Source organism: Amphibalanus amphitrite, unplaced genomic scaffold, assembly GCF_019059575.1.
Source record: "Amphibalanus amphitrite isolate SeventyFive unplaced genomic scaffold, NRLGWU_Aamphi_draft 000004F_arrow, whole genome shotgun sequence".
Lineage (NCBI taxonomy): Eukaryota > Metazoa > Arthropoda > Thecostraca > Balanomorpha > Balanidae > Amphibalanus > Amphibalanus amphitrite.
In genome coordinates this window covers 2682047-2700013 of record NW_024881501.1, presented here as the reverse complement: position 1 = coordinate 2700013, position 17967 = coordinate 2682047, and positions in this window count along the sequence as shown.

Here is a 17967-nt window from a genome sequence, read left to right as displayed (position 1 = left end):
CTTGACAGCGATTTCCAGGTCACTAGGTCATGACCTTCAAGGTCAAGGTCAAGGTCAAAGGACGGGGAACGCTCTACAGCCTAAAGTTACAGTCCGATTGGCTTGTAAATGGTCTCAATCGATTCCCCGACCCCGATTCCAGCTTGACAGCGATTTCCAGGTCACTAGGTCATGACCTTCAAGGTCAAGGTCAAGGTCAAAGGACGGGGAACGCTCTGCAGCGTAAAGTTACCGTCCGATTGGCTTGTAAATGGTCTCAATCGATTCCTCGACCCCGATTCCAGGTTGACAGCGATTTCCAGGTCACTAGGTCATGACCTTCAAGGTCAAGGTCAAGGTCAAAGGACGGGGAACGCTCTACAGCCTAAAGTTACCGTCCGATTGGCTTGTAAATGGTCTCAATCGATTCCTCGACCCCGATTCCAGGGTGACAGCAATTTCCAGGTCACTAGGTCATGACCTTCAAGGTCAAGGTCAAGGTCAAAGGACGGGGAACGCTCTACAGCCTAAAGTTACCGTCCGATTGGCTTGTAAATGGTCTCAATCGATTCCTCGACCCCGATTCCAGGGTGACAGCGATTTCCAGGTCACTAGGTCATGACCTTCAAGGTCAAGGTCAAGGTCAAAGGACGGGGAACGCTCTACAGCCTAAAGTTACCGTCCGATTGGCTTGTAAATGGTCTCAATCGATTCCTCGACCCCGATTCCAAGTTGACAGCGATTTTCAGGTCACTAGGTCATGACCTTCAAGGTCAAGGTCAAGGTCAAAGGACGGGGAACGCTCTACAGCCTAAAGTTACCGTCCGATTGGCTTGTAAATGATCTCAATCGATTCCTCGACCCCGATTCCAGGGTGACAGCGATTTCCAGGTCACTAGGTCATGACCTTCAAGGTCAAGGTCAAGGTCAAAGGACGGGGAACGCTCTGCAGCGTAAAGTTACCGTCCGATTGGCTTGTAAATGGTCTCAATCGATTCCTCGACCCTGATTCCAGGTTGACAGCGATTTCCAGGTCACTAGGTCATGACCTTCAAGGTCAAGGTCAAGGTCAAAGGACGGGGAACGCTCTACAGCCTAAAGTTACCGTCCGATTGGCTTGTAAATGGTCTCAATCGATTCCTCGACCCCGATTCCAGGGTGACAGCGATTTCCAGGTCACTAGGTCATGACCTTCAAGGTCAAGGTCAAAGGACGGGGAACGCTCTACAGCCTAAAGTTACCGTCCGATTGGCTTGTAAATGGTCTCAATCGATTCCTCGACCCCGATTCCAGGGTGACAGCGATTTCCAGGTCACTAGGTCATGACCTTCAAGGTCAAGGTCAAGGTCAAAGGACGGGGAACGCTCTACAGCCTAAAGTTACCGTCCGATTGGCTTGTAAATGGTCTCAATCGATTCCCCGACCCCGATTCCAGCTTGACAACGATTTCCAGGTCACTAGGTCATGACCTTCAAGGTCAAGGTCAAGGTCAAAGGACGGGGAACGCTCTACAGCCTAAAGTTACCGTCCGATTGGCTTGTAAATGGTCTCAATCGATTCCTCGACCCCGATTCCAGATTAACAGCGATTTTCAGGTCACTAGGTCATGACCTTCAAGGTCAAGGTCAAGGTCAAAGGACGGGGAACGCTCTACAGCCTAAAGTTACCGTCCGATTGGCTTGTAAATGATCTCAATCGATTCCTCGACCCCGATTCCAGGGTGACAGCGATTTCCAGGTCACTAGGTCATAACCTTCAAGGTCAAGGTCAAGGTTAGCGAATATCAAACTAACAATGCGATATTCGGACGGGGAACGCAATAACTCAAGAACCAGTGAACCGATTTTGATGAAAAGACCCTCATTCGATTCCTCGTTCCTCATTGCAGGTTGACAGCGATTTCCAGGTCACTAGGTCATGACCTTCAAGGTCAAGGTCAAGGTCAAAGGACGGGGAACGCTCTACAGCCTAAAGTTACCGTCCGATTGGCTTGTAAATGGTCTCAATCGATTCCTCGACCCCGATTCCAGGTTGACAGCGATTTTCAGGTCACTAGGTCATGACCTTCAAGGTCAAGGTCAAGGTCAAAGGACGGGGAACGCTCTACAGCCTAAAGTTACCGTCCGATTGCCTTGTAAATGATCTCAATCGATTCCTCGACCCCGATTCCAGGTTGACAGCGATTTCCAGGTCACTAGGTCATGACCTTCAAGGTCAAGGTCAAGGTTAGCGAATATCAAACTAACAATGCGATATTCGGACGGGGAACGCAATAACTCAAGAACCAGTGAACCGATTTTGATGAAAAGACCCTCATTCGATTCCTCGTTCCTCATTGCAGGTTAACAGCGATTTCCAGGTCACTAGGTCATGACCTTCAAGGTCAAGGTCAAGGTCAAAGGACGGGGAACGCTCTACAGCCTAAAGTTACCGTCCGATTGGCTTGTAAATGGTCTCAATCGATTCCTCGACCCCGATTCCAAGTTGACAGCGATTTTCAGGTCACTAGGTCATGACCTTCAAGGTCAAGGTCAAGGTCAAAGGACGGGGAACGCTCTACAGCCTAAAGTTACCGTCCGATTGGCTTGTAAATGATCTCAATCGATTCCTCGACCCCGATTCCAGGGTGACAGCGATTTCCAGGTCACTAGGTCATGACCTTCAAGGTCAAGGTCAAGGTCAAAGGACGGGGAACGCTCTGCAGCGTAAAGTTACCGTCCGATTGGCTTGTAAATGGTCTCAATAGATTCCTCGACCCCGATTCCAGGTTGACAGCGATTTCCAGGTCACTAGGTCATGACCTTCAAGGTCAAGGTCAAGGTCAAAGGACGGGGAACGCTCTACAGCCTAAAGTTACCGTCCGATTGGCTTGTAAATGGTCTCAATCGATTCCTCGACCCCGATTCCAGGGTGACAGCGATTTCCAGGTCACTAGGTCATGACCTTCAAGGTCAAGGTCAAGGTCAAAGGACGGGGAACGCTCTACAGCCTAAAGTTACCGTCCGATTGGCTTGTAAATGGTCTCAATCGATTCCTCGACCCCGATTCCAGGGTGACAGCGATTTCCAGGTCACTAGGTCATGACCTTCAAGGTCAAGGTCAAGGTCAAAGGACGGGGAACGCTCTACAGCCTAAAGTTACCGTCCGATTGGCTTGTAAATGGTCTCAATCGATTCCCCGACCCCGATTCCAGCTTGACAACGATTTCCAGGTCACTAGGTCATGACCTTCAAGGTCAAGGTCAAGGTCAAAGGACGGGGAACGCTCTACAGCCTAAAGTTACCGTCCGATTGGCTTGTAAATGGTCTCAATCGATTCCTCGACCCCGATTCCAGATTGACAGCGATTTTCAGGTCACTAGGTCATGACCTTCAAGGTCAAGGTCAAGGTCAAAGGACGGGGAACGCTCTACAGCCTAAAGTTACCGTCCGATTGGCTTGTAAATGATCTCAATCGATTCCTCGACCCCGATTCCAGGGTGACAGCGATTTCCAGGTCACTAGGTCATGACCTTCAAGGTCAAGGTCAAGGTTAGCGAATATCAAACTAACAATGCGATATTCGGACGGGGAACGCAATAACTCAAGAACCAGTGAACCGATTTTGATGAAAAGACCCTCATTCGATTCCTCGTTCCTCATTGCAGGTTGACAGCGATTTCCAGGTCACTAGGTCATGACCTTCAAGGTCAAGGTCAAGGTCAAAGGACGGGGAACGCTCTACAGCCTAAAGTTACCGTCCGATTGGCTTGTAAATGGTCTCAATCGATTCCTCGACCCCGATTCCAGGTTGACAGCGATTTTCAGGTCACTAGGTCATGACCTTCAAGGTCAAGGTCAAGGTCAAAGGACGGGGAACGCTCTACAGCCTAAAGTTACCGTCCGATTGGCTTGTAAATGATCTCAATCGATTCCTCGACCCCGATTCCAGCTTGACAGCGATTTCCAGGTCACTAGGTCATGACCTTCAAGGTCAAGGTCAAGGTCAAAGGACGGGGAACGCTCTGCAGCGTAAAGTTACCGTCCGATTGGCTTGTAAATGGTCTCAATCGATTCCTCGACCCCGATTCCAGGTTGACAGCGATTTTCAGGTCACTAGGTCATGACCTTCAAGGTCAAGGTCAAGGTCAAAGGACGGGGAACGCTCTACAGCCTAAAGTTACCGTCCGATTGGCTTGTAAATGATCTCAATCGATTCCTCGACCCCGATTCCAGGTTGACAGCGATTTTCAGGTCACAAGGTCATGACCTTCAAGGTCAAGGTCAAGGTCAAAGGACGGGGAACGCTCTACAGCCTAAAGTTACCGTCCGATTGGCTTGTAAATGGTCTCAATCGATTCCTCGACCCCGATTCCAGGGTGACAGCAATTTCCAGGTCACTAGGTCATGACCTTCAAGGTCAAGGTCAAGGTCAAAGGACGGGGAACGCTCTACAGCCTAAAGTTACCGTCCGATTGGCTTGTAAATGGTCTCAATCGATTCCTCGACCCCGATTCCAGGTCCTCAGCGATTTCCAGGTCACTAGGTCATGACCTTCAAGGTCAAGGTCAAGGTCAAAGGACGGGGAACGCTCTACAGCCTAAAGTTACCGTCCGATTGGCTTGTAAATGATCTCAATCGATTCCCCGACCCCAATTTTAGGTTGACAGCGATTTCCAGGTCACTAGGTCATGACCTTCAAGGTCAAGGTCAAGGTCAAAGGACGGGGAACGCTCTACAGCCTAAAGTTACAGTCCGATTGGCTTGTAAATGGTCTCAATCGATTCCCCGACCCCGATTCCAGGTTCACAGCGATTTCCAGGTCACTAGATTTCCAGATCACGATTTAAAGGTCATGACCTAGTGACCTGGAAATCGCTGTCACCCTGGAATCGGGGTCGAGGAATCGATTGAGACCATTTACAAGTCAATCGGACGGTAACTTAAGGCTGTAGAGCGTTCCCCGTCCTTTGACCTTGACCCTGACCTTGAAGGTCATGACCTAGTGACCTGGAAATCGCTGTCAACCTGGAATCGGGGTCGAGGAATCGATTGAGACCATTTACAAGCCAATCGGACGGTAACTTTACGCTGCAGAGCGTTCCCCGTCCTTTGACCTTGACCTTGACCTTGAAGGTCATGACCTAGTGACCTGGAAATCGCTGTCAAGCTGGAATCGGGGTCGGGGAATCGATTGAGACCATTTACAAGCCAATCGGACTGTAACTTTAGGCTGTAGAGCGTTCCCCGTCCTTTGACCTTGACCTTGACCTTGAAGGTCATGACCTAGTGACCTGGAAATCGCTGTCAAGTTGGAATCGGGGTCGAGGAATCGATTGAGACCATTTACAAGCCAATCGGACGGTAACTTAAGGCTGTAGAGCGTTCCCCGTCCTTTGACCTTGACCCTGACCTTGAAGGTCATGACCTAGTGACCTGGAAATCGCTGTCAACCTGGAATCGGGGTCGAGGAATCGATTGAGACCATTTACAAGCCAATCGGGCGGTAACTTTACGCTGCAGAGCGTTCCCCGTCCTTTGACCTTGACCTTGACCTTGAAGGTCATGACCTAGGGACCTGGAAATCGCTGTCAAGCTGGAATCGGGGTCGGGGAATCGATTGAGACCATTTACAAGCCAATCGGACGGTAACTTTAGGCTGTAGAGCGTTCCCCGTCCTTTGACCTTGACCTTGACCTTGAAGGTCATGACCTAGTGACCTGAAAATCGCTGTCAACCTGGAATCGGGGTCGAGGAATCGATTGAGACCATTTACAAGCCAATCGGACGGTAACTTTAGGCTGTAGAGCGTTCCCCGTCCTTTGACCTTGACCTTGAAGGTCATGACCTAGTGACCTGGAAATCGCTGTCAAGCTGGAATCGGGGTCGAGGAATCGATTGAGACCATTTACAAGCCAATCGGACGGTAACTTTACGCTGCAGAGCGTTCCTCGTCCTTTGACCTTGACCTTGACCTTGAAGGTCATGACCTAGTGACCTGGAAATCGCTGTCAAGCTGGAATCGGGGTCGGGGAATCGATTGAGACCATTTACAAGCCAATCGGACGGTAACTTTAGGCTGTAGAGCGTTCCCCGTCCTTTGACCTTGACCTTGACCTTGAAGGTCATGACCTAGTGACCTGAAAATCGCTGTCAAATTGGAATCGGGGTCGAGGAATCGATTGAGATCATTTACAAGCCAATCGGACGGTAACTTTAGGCTGTAGAGCGTTCCCCGTCCTTTGACCTTGACCTTGACCTTAAAGGTCATGACCTAGTGACCTGAAAATCGCTGTCAACCTGGAATCGGGGTCTAGGAATCGATTGAGACCATTTACAAGCCAATCGGACGGTAACTTTAGGCTGTAGAGCGTTCCCCGTCCTTTGACCTTGACCTTGACCTTGAAGGTCATGACCTAGTGACCTGGAAATCGCTGTCAACCTGCAATGAGGAACGAGGAATCGAATGAGGGTCTTTTCATCAAAATCGGTTCACTGGTTCTTGAGTTATTGCGTTCCCCGTCCGAATATCGAATTGTTAGTTTGATATTCGCGAACCTTGACCTTGACCTTGAAGGTCATGACCTAGTGACCTGGAAATCGCTGTCACCCTGGAATCGGGGTCGAGGAATCGATTGAGACCATTTACAAGCCAATCGGACGGTAACTTTAGGCTGTAGAGCGTTCCCCGTCCTTTGACCTTGACCTTGACCTTGAAGGTCATGACCTAGTGACCTGGAAATCGCTGTCAAGCTGGAATCGGGGTCGAGGAATCGATTGAGACTATTTACAAGTCAATCGGACGGTAACTTAAGGCTGTAGAGCGTTCCCCGTCCTTTGACCTTGACCCTGACCTTGAAGGTCATGACCTAGTGACCTGGAAATCGCTGTCAACCTGGAATCGGGGTCGAGGAATCGATTGAGACCATTTACAAGCCAATCGGACGGTAACTTTACGCTGCAGAGCGTTCCCCGTCCTTTGACCTTGACCTTGACCTTGAAGGTCATGACCTAGTGACCTGGAAATCGCTGTCAAGCTGGAATCCGGGTCGGGGAATCGATTGAGACCATTTACAAGCCAATCGGACGGTAACTTTAGGCTGTAGAGCGTTCCCCGTCCTTTGACCTTGACCTTGACCTTGAAGGTCATGACCTAGTGACCTGAAAATCGCTGTCAACCTGGAATCGGGGTCGAGGAATCGATTGAGACCATTTACAAGCCAATCGGACGGTAACTTTAGGCTGTAGAGCGTTCCCCGTCCTTTGACCTTGACCTTGACCTTGAAGGTCATGACCTAGTGACCTGGAAATCGCTGTCAACCTGCAATGAGGAACGAGGAATCGAATGAGGGTCTTTTCATCAAAATCGGTTCACTGGTTCTTGAGTTATTGCGTTCCCCGTCCGAATATCGAATTGTTAGTTTGATATTCGCGAACCTTGACCTTGACCTTGAAGGTCATGACCTAGTGACCTGGAAATCGCTGTCACCCTGGAATCGAGGTCGAGGAATCGATTGAGACCATTTACAAGCCAATCGGACGGTAACTTTAGGCTGTAGAGCGTTCCCCGTCCTTTGACCTTGACCTTGACCTTGAAGGTCATGACCTAGTGACCTGGAAATCGCTGTCAAGCTGGAATCGGGGTCGAGGAATCGATTGAGACCATTTACAAGTCAATCGGACGGTAACTTAAGGCTGTAGAGCGTTCCCCGTCCTTTGACCTTGACCCTGACCTTGAAGGTCATGACCTAGTGACCTGGAAATCGCTGTCAACCTGGAATCGGGGTCGAGGAATCGATTGAGACCATTTACAAGCCAATCGGACGGTAACTTTACGCTGCAGAGCGTTCCCCGTCCTTTGACCTTGACCTTGACCTTGAAGGTCATGACCTAGTGACCTGGAAATCGCTGTCAAGCTGGAATCCGGGTCGGGGAATCGATTGAGACCATTTACAAGCCAATCGGACGGTAACTTTAGGCTGTAGAGCGTTCCCCGTCCTTTGACCTTGACCTTGACCTTGAAGGTCATGACCTAGTGACCTGAAAATCGCTGTCAACCTGGAATCGGGGTCGAGGAATCGATTGAGACCATTTAAAAGCCAATCGGACGGTAACTTTAGGCTGTAGAGCGTTCCCCGTCCTTTGACCTTGACCTTGACCTTGAAGGTCATGACCTAGTGACCTGGAAATCGCTGTCAAGCTGGAATCGGGGTCGGGGAATCGATTGAGACCATTTACAAGCCAATCGGACTGTAACTTTAGGCTGTAGAGCGTTCCCCGTCCTTTGACCTTGACCTTGACCTTGAAGGTCATGACCTAGTGACCTGGAAATCGCTGTCAAGTTGGAATCGGGATCGAGGAATCGATTGAGACCATTTACAAGCCAATCGGACGGTAACTTAAGGCTGTAGAGCGTTCCCCGTCCTTTGACCTTGACCCTGACCTTGAAGGTCATGACCTAGTGACCTGGAAATCGCTGTCAACCTGGAATCGGGGTCGAGGAATCGATTGAGACCATTTACAAGCCAATCGGGCGGTAACTTTACGCTGCAGAGCGTTCCCCGTCCTTTGACCTTGACCTTGACCTTGAAGGTCATGACCTAGGGACCTGGAAATCGCTGTCAAGCTGGAATCGGGGTCGGGGAATCGATTGAGACCATTTACAAGCCAATCGGACGGTAACTTTAGGCTGTAGAGCGTTCCCCGTCCTTTGACCTTGACCTTGACCTTGAAGGTCATGACCTAGTGACCTGAAAATCGCTGTCAATCTGGAATCGGGGTCGAGGAATCGATTGAGACCATTTACAAGCCAATCGGACGGTAATTTTAGGCTGTAGAGCGTTCCCCGTCCTTTGACCTTGACCTTGACCTTGAAGGTCATGACCTAGTGACCTGGAAATCGCTGTCAAGCTGGAATCGGGGTCGAGGAATCGATTGAGACCATTTACAAGCCAATCGGACGGTAACTTTACGCTGCAGAGCGTTCCCCGTCCTTTGACCTTGACCTTGACCTTGAAGGTCATGACCTAGTGACCTGGAAATCGCTGTCAAGCTGGAATCGGGGTCGGGGAATCGATTGAGACCATTTACAAGCCAATCGGACGGTAACTTTAGGCTGTAGAGCGTTCCCCGTCCTTTGACCTTGACCTTGACCTTGAAGGTCATGACCTAGTGACCTGAAAATCGCTGTCAAATTGGAATCGGGGTCGAGGAATCGATTGAGATCATTTACAAGCCAATCGGACGGTAACTTTAGGCTGTAGAGCGTTCCCCGTCCTTTGACCTTGACCTTGACCTTAAAGGTCATGACCTAGTGACCTGAAAATCGCTGTCAACCTGGAATCGGGGTCTAGGAATCGATTGAGACCATTTACAAGCCAATCGGACGGTAACTTTAGGCTGTAGAGCGTTCCCCGTCCTTTGACCTTGACCTTGACCTTGAAGGTCATGACCTAGTGACCTGGAAATCGCTGTCAACCTGCAATGAGGAACGAGGAATCGAATGAGGGTCTTTTCATCAAAATCGGTTCACTGGTTCTTGAGTTATTGCGTTCCCCGTCCGAATATCGAATTGTTAGTTTGATATTCGCGAACCTTGACCTTGACCTTGAAGGTCATGACCTAGTGACCTGGAAATCGCTGTCACCCTGGAATCGGGGTCGAGGAATCGATTGAGACCATTTACAAGCCAATCGGACGGTAACTTTAGGCTGTAGAGCGTTCCCCGTCCTTTGACCTTGACCTTGACCTTGAAGGTCATGACCTAGTGACCTGGAAATCGCTGTCAACCTGGAATCGGGGTCGAGGAATCGATTGAGACCATTTACAAGCCAATCGGACGGTAACTTTACGCTGCAGAGCGTTCCCCGTCCTTTGACCTTGACCTTGACCTTGAAGGTCATGACCTAGTGACCTGGAAATCGCTGTCAAGCTGGAATCCGGGTCGGGGAATCGATTGAGACCATTTACAAGCCAATCGGACGGTAACTTTAGGCTGTAGAGCGTTCCCCGTCCTTTGACCTTGACCTTGACCTTGAAGGTCATGACCTAGTGACCTGAAAATCGCTGTCAACCTGGAATCGGGGTCGAGGAATCGATTGAGACCATTTACAAGCCAATCGGACGGTAACTTTAGGCTGTAGAGCGTTCCCCGTCCTTTGACCTTGACCTTGACCTTGAAGGTCATGACCTAGTGACCTGGAAATCGCTGTCAACCTGCAATGAGGAACGAGGAATCGAATGAGGGTCTTTTCATCAAAATCGGTTCACTGGTTCTTGAGTTATTGCGTTCCCCGTCCGAATATCGAATTGTTAGTTTGATATTCGCGAACCTTGACCTTGACCTTGAAGGTCATGACCTAGTGACCTGGAAATCGCTGTCACCCTGGAATCGAGGTCGAGGAATCGATTGAGACCATTTACAAGCCAATCGGACGGTAACTTTAGGCTGTAGAGCATTCCCCGTCCTTTGACCTTGACCTTGACCTTGAAGGTCATGACCTAGTGACCTGGAAATGGCTGTCAAGCTGGAATCAGGGTCGAGGAATCGATTGAGACCATTTACAAGTCAATCGGACGGTAACTTAAGGCTGTAGAGCGTTCCCCGTCCTTTGACCTTGACCCTGACCTTGAAGGTCATGACCTAGTGACCTGGAAATCGCTGTCAACCTGCAACAAGGAACGAGGAATCGAATGAGGGCATTTTCATCAAAATCGGTTCACTGGTTCTTGAGTTATTGCGTTCCCCGTCCGAATATCGAATTTTTAGTTTGATATTCGCGAATATCAATCTGCTGCTCAATTGATGGACGTCCTTATGAGTCACTTGATCTAATTAGAGCTTAACTAGGAACGAGGCGGGTCACTTGGACGTATTCGGGAGCCGAATACGGTGTTTTGGAACCAATACCTGGGAAACCCTACCCGCCCAATGCGAGTTTTTAAGAGTCTGCATGCCCAAATTAACGTTGAGCGCGGCCGTTTTCGGTCGGTTTTCCGCGACCTTGTGGCGAAATCGCCTTATTTATTCAACCAGGGTGGGCTAATTCGCTTAACTAGGAATGAAGCGTTGAAGAGAATTATTAAAGGAATAGAGCTGTGCAAAAATATTTTTTGTATTGTTAAAACTGTATCCGCCCTCGAACGATAAATATTGTTGACCCATCAGAAACATATCCCCTGGAATGCGTTTGGACTTAGCTGGATCTAATATTAGCGAGTATCTGCTAATGCAGTTTCTTGGCTTACACAGTACGCACACAAGCATACATACTTCCTGCCCTTGGTTATTCCTCACTTGAATGAAAATTTTGCTATAATAACTGTTTCAAGCAGTTAACAGGTTTTAGTGCAGTGCCAAGTCGGAACCGTTCTGCGACGCCAGTCTCCCAGGCGGCGCGTAACGGGCGCCGCCGGCCGCCGCGCCGCCGCTCTGGCAGGGTGTTTGACTTCATATCTCTGTTGCTAGAAAAGTTGTGGACCGATTTACTTGATTCTTGCATGAAAAGATCCGGCATTCAATTCTTAGCAGATAACGAAGATTTGACGTCAATTGCACGATCCGCTGCCCATATTGTGGTACTGCCATCTATTGACAAGGCTGGCGAACTAAAGCCGGGCGGCTATTTCCACTTTTGACACACCATGCGCGCCTAAACTACTGCCAGGCCAGGCCATACTTGGAAGACAAAGATGAAGTTATAATGAGATTTCTATTTGATAAGGAAAGAAGGAATATGGAAGAAAAGAAACAGATTTTGTACAGCATGTGGACCCTAAAAACTAGGCAAAAAGAGCTCAATATTTGTTAAGCACCCCGAACCAACTCATAGCGCGATAAAGTTTAAAAAGAAAAGGAGGAGCCGTTGCAAAGGCAATTCCTCATCCTCAAAACCGTCAAGTTCAAGTTCAAGGCCCACTGAACCGTATAGGTATATAGGGCCTATAATGGCCAGGCCAGACAACACACCGCCACCCTTGCAGCCATTCTATAACTCAGAAGCCACTGGACCGACTGGACTGGACCGATCGGTAGGTACGAGCAGGGTTACTTTTACAGGAAAAGTTGAGACCATATGAGTCCATCATATGCCCAGTAGCGCAGCCAGGGGGTCGCTGTGGTGAAATGGCCTTGGTCGCTGTGGTGAAATTTAAATGGATCAAAGGACCCACGGGTGGCGTCACAGCCCACAGGATCCTCAGATGGTCTCGGAGGGCCCTCAGTTATTGTCAAAGGGCCCTCAGTTGGCCCCACAGGGCCCTCAGATGGCCTCACAGGGCCCTCAGATGTCCTCAAAGGGCCCTCAGCTAACGTCAAACGGATCTCACAGGGCCTTAAAGGGCGTCAAAGGGCCTGAGCTGGCGTCAGAGGGCCCCCAGCTGATGTCAGAGGGCCCTGACCTCGCATCAAACGGCCCTCCGAAGGCCTTAAAGAGTCCTTAGTTGGTGTCAGAGCCTCAGAGGGCTCCAGCTGGTGTCAGAGGGCCCCCAGCTGGTTTCAGAGGGCCCTCAGCTGGCGCCAAATGACCATTAGAAGGCCTCGAACGGTCCTCAGCTGGGGTCCAACGGTCCTCAGCTGGCGTAAAGTGGCCTTCAAAAAGCCTCAAAGGGCCCTCATATAGCCTAAAAGGGCCCTCAGCTGGCGTCAAACAGACCTCAGAAGGCCTTAAAGGGCGTCAAAAGGTCCTGGGCTAGGATCAGAGGGCCCCAACTGAGGTAAGAGGGCCCTGAGCTGGCGTCAAACTTTAAGGGCCCTTAGCTGGTGTCAGAGGGCCCTCAGTTGGCGTCTGATGACCATCAGACCAAACGGTCCTCAGCTGGCGTTCAACGGTCTTCAGCTAACGTCAAGAGGCCCTCAAAAGGTCTCAAAGGAAACGACTCCTACAGTTACCTGAGTGGCCCCCGTTTACTGAGGGGGCCCTGGTTATGGGGTCCCTGGTTACTTAAGGGGCCCCTGGTTATCTATCAGATGGTCCCCTGGTCACCTGGTGGGCCCCTGATCAATTGAAAATCAAGTCATCTGAGAGGCCCCTGATTCCCTGAAGGGTCTCTGATCACTTGGATTCAATGGCATAGCCAGGGACTCAGGGAGCGAGGGGGTACGTGATCGTTCTTGGGTTTAGGGTTCCTCCGAACCCGAGGGCCCCAGCGGCGCCCATTGGTGGCAGAGGGTTCGCGCTGGCCGCGCTTCAACTCGGAAGGACACCACAAGCCTTGTGAGAGCACGTTATGGGCTCCTATGTAGCCAAGCCACACTTATCTCCATAAAGGCCAAATGTCGGTTTCTGAGAGACCTTGGCGGCCTTTGAGGGTCCTAGTAACGGCCAATGAGGGATCAGCTGCAATGGCTCCACACCCGTCTGTGATAGCCCCACGGCCCACACCAGTGTAGTTCTTAAAGGGACAGTATCATCGAAAAAAAAATCAATGTATGGAGCTGATTTTTTTTTACTAGCATTTCTTATTTTTCTGAATCAGAAAAACATAGTTTGAGGACCGAACTTGGTGAAAAATATTGCAACCACATTTCATTTTCATGATTCATTTTCATAAGCGAACCACCACTATACAAGCATGGCCGCCAGTTTGGAAGCATGCAAAATTACTACAGAACTGGCGCAGATAATACATTATTGACGCTACGATTACGCGGTCGTTCTTCTGATTGAGTTGTCCTGTTGTCCTTAGGGAGAGGTAGCCTTAGGTATTGCCTATAAGAATATCACGTGACAATTGGAGGGAGTGACAATTGGACGTGACAATTGACAATGGGATAAAATATCACGTGACAATCACGTGATAAACGTCATACATTGGAGGGAGATTGTGATTCAAGCTGGAGGAATTCCTTTGTTGAGCCGCTAGAATCCGAAGGAAACAGCGGAAATTGCCTACGACTATTTAATGAATTTAACGGTGATGAATAAGTGCGAAAAACGTTTTGGCTTTATAAAATTTGATGAAATGACCAGGGTAAAAGTTTTATTACTGGCGGTCAATTCAAAACGGCGCAAACATGTAAACAGTGAAGATAGTGAAGCACGATTCAAAGTGTAGTACACCTTTCGTACTTTGAGCGGCGATAGCGGGATAACGGTGTGGAGCTTCGAGGATCGGTCTTCAGTTCCCGGACCAGAAAGGTGGGGCCTATGCAATGTCAAATTTCATCAAAATGGTGATACTGTCCCTTTAAAGCCACAACGACACCTGCGAAGCCCCTCACGCTACCTCCAAGGGACCCACACCCGCGGGTGACTCGCGGGCCTACATCGGCGGCTCTGAGAGTCCCCACACCGGCGCCTCTGAGGGACACGTATGTACCAGTGACTCAGGGCCTCTTAAAGGGACCCTCCCACCTTAACATTAGATTTGAGTTGAGATAGCCAAAATGGGGTCCCTGGCTCACAATTACCGGTTTCGGCACTCACAACATCGAGAAATGCCTTAAATAGGAAATATTGAATTTCAAAATTGCAGCATTTTGATTCAGAGGGGCTAATGCATAGGAATACCCCTCTGAATGTGTGACGTCAGCGCAGATATCTAACGATTTTTAAATGTTTGACTAAAACGTTTTGTAGCACGCGGTGGTATATGTTGCTTTGCGCGCAACAAGTGCCGCACTTTCAGCTGCCAAACTATTGCTTCCAAATAAAGTCGCTAGGAACAGCGGAGATCCCAAAAAGTAAACAAAAGTAAAAGTCTAATATCTTGAAAACCGGTGAATATTTTTCGGTGAAATTTGGTAGATATTCGTTTTCGCTGTTTCTGAACCGAGCGACACTTTCATGCCAATTCATAAACTTTTTTGAAGGTGGGAGGGTCCCTTTAACAGCTTCTGAGTGTTTCTAGCCACCCGGGGCCGGTCGGCCGGCCGGCAGTCAGTCGCTGCTCGGGGCTGATTTCCGAGGGACTTGCAAAAATGCTTATTAACCCGGCAGGCGGTGGGCCTCCTGGCCACCTTCCGCGCGGTGGGGGGCATTTTTTGCCCCCCCCCCCCGTATCAGTCTTCGACTGACCGCCGCCCGGTCAGGTCGCGCCCGCTCGTCTCGCCCCGCCCGCTGACCAGTGCGTGACCGGTCCGCCGGTACTGCTGTGAGTGACCCACCGAGCGGATAGACAGTGAACGCTTTCGAGTGCTGAGCGACCGGTGGCGGCGAGTGACACTGCAGTGATAGAGCAGACATGGAGGCGAAAGACATTAAAAAAGCAATGATGGACTGCTTGAAGGACGACGACGTGCAGTCTCTGCTACTAGGTAAGATGGAGGCGATCGTGGCCAAGGCCGTGGCAGCCAAGGACCAAGAGATAGCCGAGCTCAAGGACCAGCTGCGCCGCACCAACGACCAGCTCAACGAGCTCGAGCAGTATTCGCGCCGTCTCTGCGTCAACATCGCCGGCGTTCCAGAGACGGCCAACGAGTCGACTGATCAGCTCGTCACCGACCTGGCGAAGATGGCTGGGGTCGCCATTGCACCCGCAGACATCGACCGCACGCACCGGATCGGCAAACCCGGCACCGGCAAGGCTAGACCCATCATCGTGAGGTTTGCCAACTTCACGAAACGCCAGGAGCTATACAACGCCCGTCGAGAGCTCCGGAAGCCCCGGCCGGCCCGGGGTTCAACTGTGACGCCGGAGGTGGCGGGTAGGACCTTCCTGTCCGACAATTTGACTCGCCAAAACCAGCACACGATGTACGGTTCTCCAGTAAAAGTCTTGTTGGTTTTGCTTTTTCGGATATATCTGGTCCTATATAATGTTCAAATGCATAAGTATTAACCCGATTTGTGCGTATGCACATTTGCCACGACACTGTGAAATTGCATCGTCGTAAGACAAATACTTTCTGAGACATTTAGCAAAAACCTCATTTTCTGCCGTTTGGGGCATTCTGGCCGCAGTCTTCCTGGGATCGCCTATGACATACATGGTGCCACCTAGCGAGAGGGACGCGGAAACACAGAATCATGAATGAATCGAGCGCGTAGTAAACGGTGTATGGAAGGGAGACTCGGCAGAGGCTATCCGGGTGGACGGCGCGCGGCGCGCCCTTAGGCATCGGCCGACCCTTCGGACCGCGTGGGGTCAGAGGTCGCGCTCGGGAAGTCTCGGCTCTGGGTTTTAGCGCTGTGCAGTCAGGAAGGGAGGGGAGGATAGCGCTAGCCCGACTGACTTGTATCTCGGCTGATGTGTGTGGGGTGGAAGGGGAGCACAGAACGGGATGGTGGCTAGTGGTGGATGATGGGATGGTGGTTAGGTTAGTGCGTACTGCGTAGAACGTAGCTGAACATGCTTTTTTCATGGCAAACAACATGCAGCATAATGTGCGGGATTATGCCAGAACTCATACAAAAAGGAGCTAATATTTCGGCCGAGGGAGTGGATGAGTGCCGTGACAAAGCATGACGATGCTGCCAAAATCGGGATGCATTTTTGCCCCCATTTTTTTTTAACCCTAACATGCAGCGCTTGATCCGAACTTAGAGGTCCCCGACTGACCTAAGACCCGTCAAGTCGCACCCGTCAAGTGCGCCACCTTTTCTTCAGGGGCGCTCTTCTTGGTTGTATCTGTTCTTACCAATAGGTAACTAAAGCAGATCAAATGTATAATAAAAAAGGCATACCTACCTCAAACACAGTTTTATTCACATCCGCTCGAGTGCATTCTTGTTTTGACCTATATCTTCTTGCATCATGATATATCACTTCAGTGCTTAACCCTCAACGAAATTTTGGGTTTTCTGCATATACCCCGGCCGAGGGGGGGGGGCGATTACGACCCCTCTCCGTCTTTTTGCCCCTAATTGAGCTAGCGCCTCGCGGATAAAACTGAGCGCGTGCGTCGTATGAGATGCAGCAACTGGTAACCGAGTTGAATGTCTCAGGTCCACCGATAAACTCTGAGGTCAGTATAAGTGCTCCAAGTCGCGGGATCGGTTTTTGGTAAACAACTTCACCATAAGTGGTTACAGAGCCAAGACAATGGCACCATCGAGTTTTGCATGCTCAAGCGCGTCATATACCTACGTTTTGTTTTTGTTGAGGTCAATTTAAGGTGTTTACCTCAGGTCATGTCAGGGCAGAGCCATTCAGGCCACGAGGCTGGCCACGAAGCGCGTCATATACCTACGTTTTGTTTTTGTTGAGGTCAATTTAAGGTGTTTACCTCAGGTCATGTCAGGGCAGAGCCACTCAGGCCACGAGGCTGGCTCAAGGAGGTCATATCGCTTCCTCGATTCGGTAGGTCCTTACAAGTTCACTGGTGGCTTCCCGACTCGCTAGCTCAAATTGATCGGGACTTTTTGGTGAAATCTCCTGTGACCTTAGTGACGTCATAAATGAAGTCGCCTAACTTTAAGAATGGAATTGTGAATTCTGGGGTTTGCAAATATTGTATAAAATTGCGAATTCATGCGCTTGAGACAGCTTTAGATGGCTCCCGGCGCCAAAATAACAGTTTTCATATTTCCCAATTGATTAATAATCGTGAGGGTGCGTGACCGACCTGACTTCAGGTGACTCTTAATAAAAATACGAGATAGCTACATACAAGTTGTGAGGCCTCTGGGAGATAGTACTAACTACTAGATCATATAACCCAGTAAACATGCCGACGTCGGCCCGACGTCGGCCGACGTCGGGGTGACGTCGGCAACTCGGCATCGGCATGCCGACGTCGGCCCGACATCGGTCCAACCTCGGCACGACGTCGGCTGGATATCGGATATGCCCGCATGTTCCGACGTCCAGCCGAGGTCTAGCCGATGTCGGGCCGACGTCGGACCGAGATCAATTGCTGAGGTCCAGCCGACGTCGGGGCGACGTCGGACCGACATCGGCCGCTGTTTTGACCGTTAAAATAATATAAAAGACATGTTTCATGTTTCATAAAGAGCTTCTGTATTCAAAATATCCTCAGGAAACTCAAATCTTCCTCCACGTCGCAACCCCCTGATCCGGACGGGAAACTTTATCCCATTTAGGATTGCCCGTAAGCCGAGCTCGCCCG